The sequence below is a fragment of the Teleopsis dalmanni genome, chromosome 2 (genome assembly GCF_002237135.1).
Source record: "Teleopsis dalmanni isolate 2A chromosome 2, ASM223713v2, whole genome shotgun sequence".
Taxonomy (NCBI): Eukaryota; Metazoa; Arthropoda; class Insecta; order Diptera; family Diopsidae; genus Teleopsis; species Teleopsis dalmanni.
This window is the reverse complement of record NC_051847.1, coordinates 242,741,356-242,751,815: the sequence shown is the minus strand read 5'-3', so window position 1 is coordinate 242,751,815 and position 10,460 is coordinate 242,741,356.

The window sequence follows — 10,460 nt, the reverse complement described above, 5'->3', positions numbered from 1 at the left end:
AATAAAAACAATTGTCAACATCATTTAATTAAATAATTTATTCATTGAAAATGCCACACGAAGTATGAATTGCGCTATTAAAAAGAACCCGTATTAAGAACAGAAGAAAATATACTTATTAAGATAAATAAAAGCCAAAGTGCCAGCTAACGCCACAAAAACAAACGAATATTATCAAATTATTAATTAAAAAGTAACAAGGGCTAGAAAAGGACAAATAAAATATATAAAATAAAAAATAAAAAAATAATAATTAACAGAAAATGAAAACAAAAATTTTAAATAAAAATAATAAAAACAAACAAAAATAATAAAATAAAAAACAAAAATAAAATAAAAAATAAAAAACAAAAATAAAATAAAAAATAAAAAACAAAAATAAAATAAAAAATAAAAAACAAAAATAAAATAAAAAGAAAATAAAAAATAAAAAATAAAAACAAAAATAAAAAAATAAAAATAAAAAAAAAATTAAAAATATATATAAAAAATAAGAAAAATATAAAACAAATAAAACTGTTCAAATAAATGACATTAAATCAAATAAAAATGGATTATTAAAAAATATATATAATACAAAAAAGTTAATAAAAAAATAGTTAATAAAAATAGATAATGAAAAATAGATAATAAAAAAAATCATGAAAAATAGATAATAAAAAAATTCATAAAAAATATAAATAAATAGATAAATCATCTCTGTGTGTAATTATTTTCTTATTTATATTCTTTAAATCCATACAATTTTTTAATTGTTAAAATTAAACTTAAATAAAACTTTTATCAAAAATGTTTAAATTAATTGTTAAAATTAAGCTAAAATATATATTTTATAAATAAATTTTAAATTAAGACATATGCTTATGCCGGCGATAATTTGGGATTTACCTATGGGCCCATTAGTTAAAAAAATGAATAACTTAATACCATAAATATATTAAAAAAAAAAAAATATAGCTACAATGGTGTTTGTAGACCAAGTACTGTTTATGGCTTAGAAAGAGGTACTTTCTTCTTAATATTTCAGAAAAAAGAGAAGAAACATAAAATGTCCTACTGATAAAATTTATTAGACAGGGACTCTTAAACTAATAAAATGCTATTCTGCTAATAAAATATAAATCGAACTCGAATATTGTATACGCTATTTCGAATATAGAATCTTTATAAAATTTGATCTCTCCAAGATATCAAACATACATTTAAATGAATAATAAACAAATTAATATATATTGGTATATTTAAAGTTGTACTTCTCTCTATACTATTTATTGTATTATTTATAAAAATTACATCTTCATAAAATTCTATCTTTTCAATATAAATATAAATTCAATATAAATTTTAAAAAAAAATTTAAGCAATATGTAATATATTTCACTAATATCCAAGTTTTTTTTAATCTCTTGAATATATTAAAATTTTATTTTAATGAAGTACAAAGAGATTAGTAATATAGTTTATTGCTTAGTAAAAAAAATGGAATGAAATACTTAAATGGAATTTTAAGTAGATTAATAAAATTTTTTGCTAATAGCATAGTATGTTGATGCTCTTTAATTAGATAATTGGTTAATTTTAATCCTTGTAAATCTTTCTGATAAACCTCTTACACAAATATACTATAAATTTATTTAAATGGCTACGGATACTTTTTAATTAGATTACTGGTTAATTTAATTAATATTATATATAAAAAAATATATTTTCGAAAGCATTTTCAACATTACAATATTCATATATATTATTTCAGAAAAATAACAGTGTAGTAATCCTTGAGAAATTTTACTGATAAACCTCCTAAATAAATATACTTTAAATTTATTTAATTGGTTGCTGGTGCTTTTTAATTAGATTATTGGTTAATTTAATTAATAATAATTATTAAAAAAAATACATTTTTAAAAGCTTTTTCAACATAATTACAATCTTGAAACAAATTCGCTCCCATATATTGTACTTTACAAACATGACAGTGTAATCCTTGAGAAATCTTATTGATATATCTCATAAACGATTATACTATAATTTTATTTAAATGGTTGCTAATGCTTTTTAATTTTTTTTTAACCAATAATGGGTTAATTTAATTAATAACAATTATAAAAAATACATTTTTGGTAGCATTTTCAACATAATTACAATCACTAAACACATTGAATCCTATATATAGTACTTCATAAACATGGCAGTGTAATCCTTGAGAAATCTTACTGGTAAACCCCGGAAATGTATATACTATAAATTCATTTAAATGGTTGCTGATAGTTATTAATTAGATTATTGGTTAATTTAAATAATTATGTGTATAAAAAAATACATTTTCGAAAATATTTTTAACATTATTACAATCTTCAAACACATTCGATCCCATTTATTGTACTTTACAAACATGACATTGTAATCCTTCGACAAAATTCTTCGATTACTCACTCGCATCATGTATCGACGTCTGAAAATCGGCTTACGATTATCGAAAGACCAAAAACGATTTGCATATACATTTTTCCGGTGATTATAATAATAATCGGAAAACATTTTCATTTTCATATTTAACGTATATGATTTATGCACAGAAATTAATTTAACACACTCGTCGTTGATTAACAAATTCAGGAAGCAAAATTATTAAGTGCTTGGCAGAAAATCAATTAAATTCTTCCACAATCGCGCGCCAAGCATAGAAGAATTATTAAAAACGACAATTACCAAGGCACCACCGAATCAAACTAAATTAAAAATCAACATCAGAAAAGTTGCGTAGCAAATTAAACAAAAACGAAAATATCTGAAATACTAAAATATATGAGCAAATAAATTAAAAGGAAAGTAAAATTACACTAATTACATATACAATTAAAGTCTTAAATATTAAAAAAAAAAAAAAAAAATTTTAAAAAAAAACACCAAATAAATATTTCAAACAAACAAAAAGCAAAACTGGCAACATTCAGACTTTTGACAAAAGTACAAATTTATTTTGGATAAAAATGTACAACAAATTTATAATTAATTAAATGACAAAAACAAAAACAAAAAAAGAAACAAAAACAAATTAAAATGAATAAATGAATGAGTGAAAAATTATGCCCAGGAAAATGTTTGCAGCCACAGCGACAGCACGAAATGAAGTTTATGGCAATTAAAAGTGGCAAATGCAATGAGAGAAGAAAAGCCAAAATTAATTTGTACATTTTTCATAAAAATTCAATTTAAATATTTATAAATATTGCCATAATTTATTTCATGAAAAAAATAGATAAAAGATAAAATATGCTCCTGCTGCTGCTGTGCTGCTGAGCTGCTGCTGGCTGACCAATTTCACTCAGACGTCAGGTATTTTATGTTCTCACATCGTTCTGACTTCATCCAATGCAGCAGCAACCAACCAATTACAACAACACTTCAGTTACTGTTAGTAAGTGTCATAGGAAATTGTTGAGGAAAAAAAAAAACAAAATAAACGAAATGCATATGTTGCACTTCACAAATGACAGTTGCAGATACACATCCACACAAAAAGTACAAGAACGCGAACACGGAAAGATGTGCACAAAAACGATTGGTAATTCATTTTTTGTTTAACCATTTTTTTTTTTTGTCTATAAAATATTACAGTCAATATAAATTGCAGCAACATTTTTTAAATAAACCTTAACAGTTTATTGCACGCCAAAGTGCAGCACATTTTTCGGCATGTCACTTTCTGAAGACTGCAACAGTTGCTGCAACAATTTTTAAATAAAAGCAAAATCGAATGTCTACATTTGTGTTGCACGGCAACGAATAGTGTGTATTGGCACAACATATCAGACGATATAGCAAAAGGGATCTGGTTGCAGACATTTCGTAAAATTAAGTTGATATTGTTGATATCTGATTTTTGATGAAAGATCAGTTTTGAACATTTAAAAATTTATACAATAAAATTTTTTTTTAATATAAAATATAAATTTAAAAGTACTAAGAAATTAGTATGCTCTTTCATATACAATATACTTTTTTGAAAAGAGATTTTTCAAAATACGTGTAACACAGAGAAGCCGGCATTGATGATCATACAGTAGTTAACTATTCTAATTAAAAATATCGAAAATTAAGTTAAGCAAATGCACAGCTATAGTCAGTGAAGGTCGTACTAAAGTACTACACACGATTAAACTACAGTTGATGGATACTGTCTGTATACTATACAATTGCACTACACTGTATTCCACTACACTGAGAGTCGTCAACTACTGTAGCGAGAGAGTATAGTTTAATCATATAATGGGTATTATCCTGGCAACTAACATTAATTAAACTGTGTCTATTTGTAATTTCGTCTATCTGCATGCTGATATCTAACTAGAACATTTAGATGTTGATAATTTAGATATTAACTAACAGAACTGATCAATTTAAGCGAAAGGACTGAGGCGAATACCATACGAGCTCTACTTTATTTGACAATAACTTAGGTTTTTTTAGGCCCTATGCTCCACTAGGACAGAAAGATAGCAGTAAGTCAGTAGTTTTTGGGTTTTAGTAGAGATAAAATCTAAGTTTCAAAACCAACGTCATACTTGGCATACTAATATCGGTAAGCAATTTCGTCAAGTTTTTACCATTCACAAACAGTGCAATCTTATCTGAAGAAAATTAGTTACTTATTTATTTTTTTGATGGGCAAGTCTTTAATGTATTAGTAATTAAAAGCCCTTAATATTAGGAATTTTTTATAAACTACTACATTTTATTTATACATTTCATAAACTTCTTAAAAATGAATCAGAGTTTGAATTGATCTCTATAATTCTATATATTTCTTTGCTGATGTACCTTTGACTTACTATAAACTTATCACATTACTGTCAAGTATTTGAAATAAGTGTCTTATATACTTTTGAGATATATATTACCATATATAATATATATAATTTTATCTTATATCTTTATATAAAATATATATATATTTTGTCTTATTTATAAGATGTATATAATCTTGTCTAACATATATAATGTACATAATCTTGTCTAACATGAATAATGTATATAATGCTGTTTAACATTTATAATGCATACAATCTTGTCTAACATATTTAATGTAAATAATCTTGTCAAACTTATATAATGTTTATAATCTTGTCTAACATACATAATGTATATAATGTTGTCTAATATATATAATGTATATAATCTTTTCTAACATATAACTCATAAGTAGCATAAATTATCATACGTAAAATTATGTTATATGTATATGAATATTGTCTAACATATATAGTGTATATGTTAGAAAAGATTATTACTTATGTATTAGACAAGCTATACATTATGTAGTTGACAAGATTATACATTATCATCAGTTTGACAAGATTGTTTGCATTTAAATGTTTAGACGCATATTTATGCATTATAAATGTTAAACAGCATTATATACATTATTCATGTTAGACAAGATTATGTACATTATATATGTTAGACAAGATTATATACATCTTATAAATAAGACAAAATATATATATATTTTATATAAAGATATAAGATAAAATTATATATATTATATATGGTAATATATATCTCAAAAGTATATAAGACACTTATTTCAAATACTTGACAGTAATGTGATAAGTTTATAGTAAGTCAAAGGTACATCAGCAAAGAAATATATAGAATTATAGAGATCAATTCAAACTCTGATTCATTTTTAAGAAGTTTATGAAATGTATAAATAAAATGTAGTAGTTTATAAAAAATTCCTAATATTAAGGGCTTTTAATTACTAATACATTAAAGACTTGCCCATCAAAAAAATAAATAAGTAACTAATTTTCTTCAGATAAGATTGCACTGTTTGTGAATGGTAAAAACTTGACGAAATTGCTTACCGATATTAGTATGCCAAGTATGACGTTGGTTTTGAAACTTAGATTTTATCTCTACTAAAACCCAAAAACTACTGACTTACTGCTATCTTTCTGTCCTAGTGGAGCATAGGGCCTAAAAAAACCTAAGTTATTGTCAAATAAAGTAGAGCTCGTATGGTATTCGCCTCAGTCCTTTCGCTTAAATTGATCAGTTCTGTTAGTTAATATCTAAATTATCAACATCTAAATGTTCTAGTTAGATATCAGCATGCAGATAGACGAAATTACAAATAGACACAGTTTAATTAATGTTAGTTGCCAGGATAATACCCATTATATGATTAAACTATACTCTCTCGCTACAGTAGTTGACGACTCTCAGTGTAGTGGAATACAGTGTAGTGCAATTGTATAGTATACAGACAGTATCCATCAACTGTAGTTTAATCGTGTGTAGTACTTTAGTACGACCTTCACTGACTATAGCTGTGCATTTGCTTAACTTAATTTTCGATATTTTTAATTAGAATAGTTAACTACTGTATGATCATCAATGCCGGCTTCTCTGTGTTACACGTATTTTGAAAAATCTCTTTTCAAAAAAGTATATTGTATATGAAAGAGCATACTAATTTCTTAGTACTTTTAAATTTATATTTTATATTAAAAAAAAATTTTATTGTATAAATTTTTAAATGTTCAAAACTGATCTTTCATCAAAAATCAGATATCAACAATATCAACTTAATTTTACGAAATGTCTGCAACCAGATCCCTTTTGCTATATCGTCTGATATGTTGTGCCAATACACACTATTCGTTGCCGTGCAACACAAATGTAGACATTCGATTTTGCTTTTATTTAAAAATTGTTGCAGCAACTGTTGCAGTCTTCAGAAAGTGACATGCCGAAAAATGTGCTGCACTTTGGCGTGCAATAAACTGTTAAGGTTTATTTAAAAAATGTTGCTGCAATTTATATTGACTGTAATATTTTATAGACAAAAAAAAAAAATGGTTAAACAAAAAATGAATTACCAATCGTTTTTGTGCACATCTTTCCGTGTTCGCGTTCTTGTACTTTTTGTGTGGATGTGTATCTGCAACTGTCATTTGTGAAGTGCAACATATGCATTTCGTTTATTTTGTTTTTTTTTTTCCTCAACAATTTCCTATGACACTTACTAACAGTAACTGAAGTGTTGTTGTAATTGGTTGGTTGCTGCTGCATTGGATGAAGTCAGAACGATGTGAGAACATAAAATACCTGACGTCTGAGTGAAATTGGTCAGCCAGCAGCAGCTCAGCAGCACAGCAGCAGCAGGAGCATATTTTATCTTTTATCTATTTTTTTCATGAAATAAATTATGGCAATATTTATAAATATTTAAATTGAATTTTTATGAAAAATGTACAAATTAATTTTGGCTTTTCTTCTCTCATTGCATTTGCCACTTTTAATTGCCATAAACTTCATTTCGTGCTGTCGCTGTGGCTGCAAACATTTTCCTGGGCATAATTTTTCACTCATTCATTTATTCATTTTAATTTGTTTTTTTTTGTTTTTTTTTTGTTTTTTTTTTGTTTTTGTTTTTGTCATTTAATTAATTATAAATTTGTTGTACATTTTTATCCAAAATAAATTTGTACTTTTGTCAAAAGTCTGAATGTTGCCAGTTTTGCTTTTTGTTTGTTTGAAATATTTATTTGGTGTTTTTTTTTTTAAATTTTTTTTTTTTTTTAATATTTAAGACTTTAATTGTATATGTAATTAGTGTAATTTTACTTTCCTTTTAATTTATTTGCTCATATATTTTAGTATTTCAGAAATTTTCGTTTTTGTTTAATTTGCTACGCAACTTTTCTGATGTTGATTTTTAATTTAGTTTGATTCGGTGGTGCCTTGGTAATTGTCGTTTTTAATAATTCTTCTATGCTTGGCGCGCGATTGTGGAAGAATTTAATTGATTTTCTGCCAAGCACTTAATAATTTTGCTTCCTGAATTTGTTAATCAACGACGAGTGTGTTAAATTAATTTCTGTGCATAAATCATATACGTTAAATATGAAAATGAAAATGTTTTCCGATTATTATTATAATCACCGGAAAAATGTATATGCAAATCGTTTTTGGTCTTTCGATAATCGTAAGCCGATTTTCAGACGTCGATACATGATGCGAGTGAGTAATCGAAGAATTTTGTCGAAGGATTACAATGTCATGTTTGTAAAGTACAATAAATGGGATCGAATGTGTTTGAAGATTGTAATAATGTTAAAAATATTTTCGAAAATGTATTTTTTTATACACATAATTATTTAAATTAACCAATAATCTAATTAATAACTATCAGCAACCATTTAAATGAATTTATAGTATATACATTTCCGGGGTTTACCAGTAAGATTTCTCAAGGATTACACTGCCATGTTTATGAAGTACTATATATAGGATTCAATGTGTTTAGTGATTGTAATTATGTTGAAAATGCTACCAAAAATGTATTTTTTATAATTGTTATTAATTAAATTAACCCATTATTGGTTAAAAAAAAATTAAAAAGCATTAGCAACCATTTAAATAAAATTATAGTATAATCGTTTATGAGATATATCAATAAGATTTCTCAAGGATTACACTGTCATGTTTGTAAAGTACAATATATGGGAGCGAATTTGTTTCAAGATTGTAATTATGTTGAAAAAGCTTTTAAAAATGTATTTTTTTTAATAATTATTATTAATTAAATTAACCAATAATCTAATTAAAAAGCACCAGCAACCAATTAAATAAATTTAAAGTATATTTATTTAGGAGGTTTATCAGTAAAATTTCTCAAGGATTACTACACTGTTATTTTTCTGAAATAATATATATGAATATTGTAATGTTGAAAATGCTTTCGAAAATATATTTTTTTATATATAATATTAATTAAATTAACCAGTAATCTAATTAAAAAGTATCCGTAGCCATTTAAATAAATTTATAGTATATTTGTGTAAGAGGTTTATCAGAAAGATTTACAAGGATTAAAATTAACCAATTATCTAATTAAAGAGCATCAACATACTATGCTATTAGCAAAAAATTTTATTAATCTACTTAAAATTCCATTTAAGTATTTCATTCCATTTTTTTTACTAAGCAATAAACTATATTACTAATCTCTTTGTACTTCATTAAAATAAAATTTTAATATATTCAAGAGATTAAAAAAAACTTGGATATTAGTGAAATATATTACATATTGCTTAAATTTTTTTTTAAAATTTATATTGAATTTATATTTATATTGAAAAGATAGAATTTTATGAAGATGTAATTTTTATAAATAATACAATAAATAGTATAGAGAGAAGTACAACTTTAAATATACCAATATATATTAATTTGTTTATTATTCATTTAAATGTATGTTTGATATCTTGGAGAGATCAAATTTTATAAAGATTCTATATTCGAAATAGCGTATACAATATTCGAGTTCGATTTATATTTTATTAGCAGAATAGCATTTTATTAGTTTAAGAGTCCCTGTCTAATAAATTTTATCAGTAGGACATTTTATGTTTCTTCTCTTTTTTCTGAAATATTAAGAAGAAAGTACCTCTTTCTAAGCCATAAACAGTACTTGGTCTACAAACACCATTGTAGCTATATTTTTTTTTTTTTAATATATTTATGGTATTAAGTTATTCATTTTTTTAACTAATGGGCCCATAGGTAAATCCCAAATTATCGCCGGCATAAGCATATGTCTTAATTTAAAATTTATTTATAAAATATATATTTTAGCTTAATTTTAACAATTAATTTAAACATTTTTGATAAAAGTTTTATTTAAGTTTAATTTTAACAATTAAAAAATTGTATGGATTTAAAGAATATAAATAAGAAAATAATTACACACAGAGATGATTTATCTATTTATTTATATTTTTTATGAATTTTTTTATTATCTATTTTTCATGATTTTTTTTATTATCTATTTTTCATTATCTATTTTTATTAACTATTTTTTTATTAACTTTTTTGTATTATATATATTTTTTAATAATCCATTTTTATTTGATTTAATGTCATTTATTTGAACAGTTTTATTTGTTTTATATTTTTCTTATTTTTTATATATTTTTAATTTTTTTATTTTTATTTTTTGATTTTTGTTTTTATTTTTTATTTTTTATTTCTTTTTTATTTTATTTTTGTTTTTTATTTTTTATTTTATTTTTGTTTTTTATTTTTTATTTTATTTTTGTTTTTTATTTTTTATTTTATTTTTGTTTTTTATTTTATTATTTTTGTTTGTTTTTATTATTTTTATTTAAAATTTTTGTTTTCATTTTCTGTTAATTATTATTTTTTTATTTTTTATTTTATATATTTTATTTGTCCTTTTCTAGCCCTTGTTACTTTTTAATTAATAATTTGATAATATTCGTTTGTTTTTGTGGCGTTAGCTGGCACTTTGGCTTTTATTTATCTTAATAAGTATATTTTCTTCTGTTCTTAATACGGGTTCTTTTTAATAGCGCAATTCATACTTCGTGTGGCATTTTCAATGAATAAATTATTTAATTAAATGATGTTGACAATTGTTTTTATTA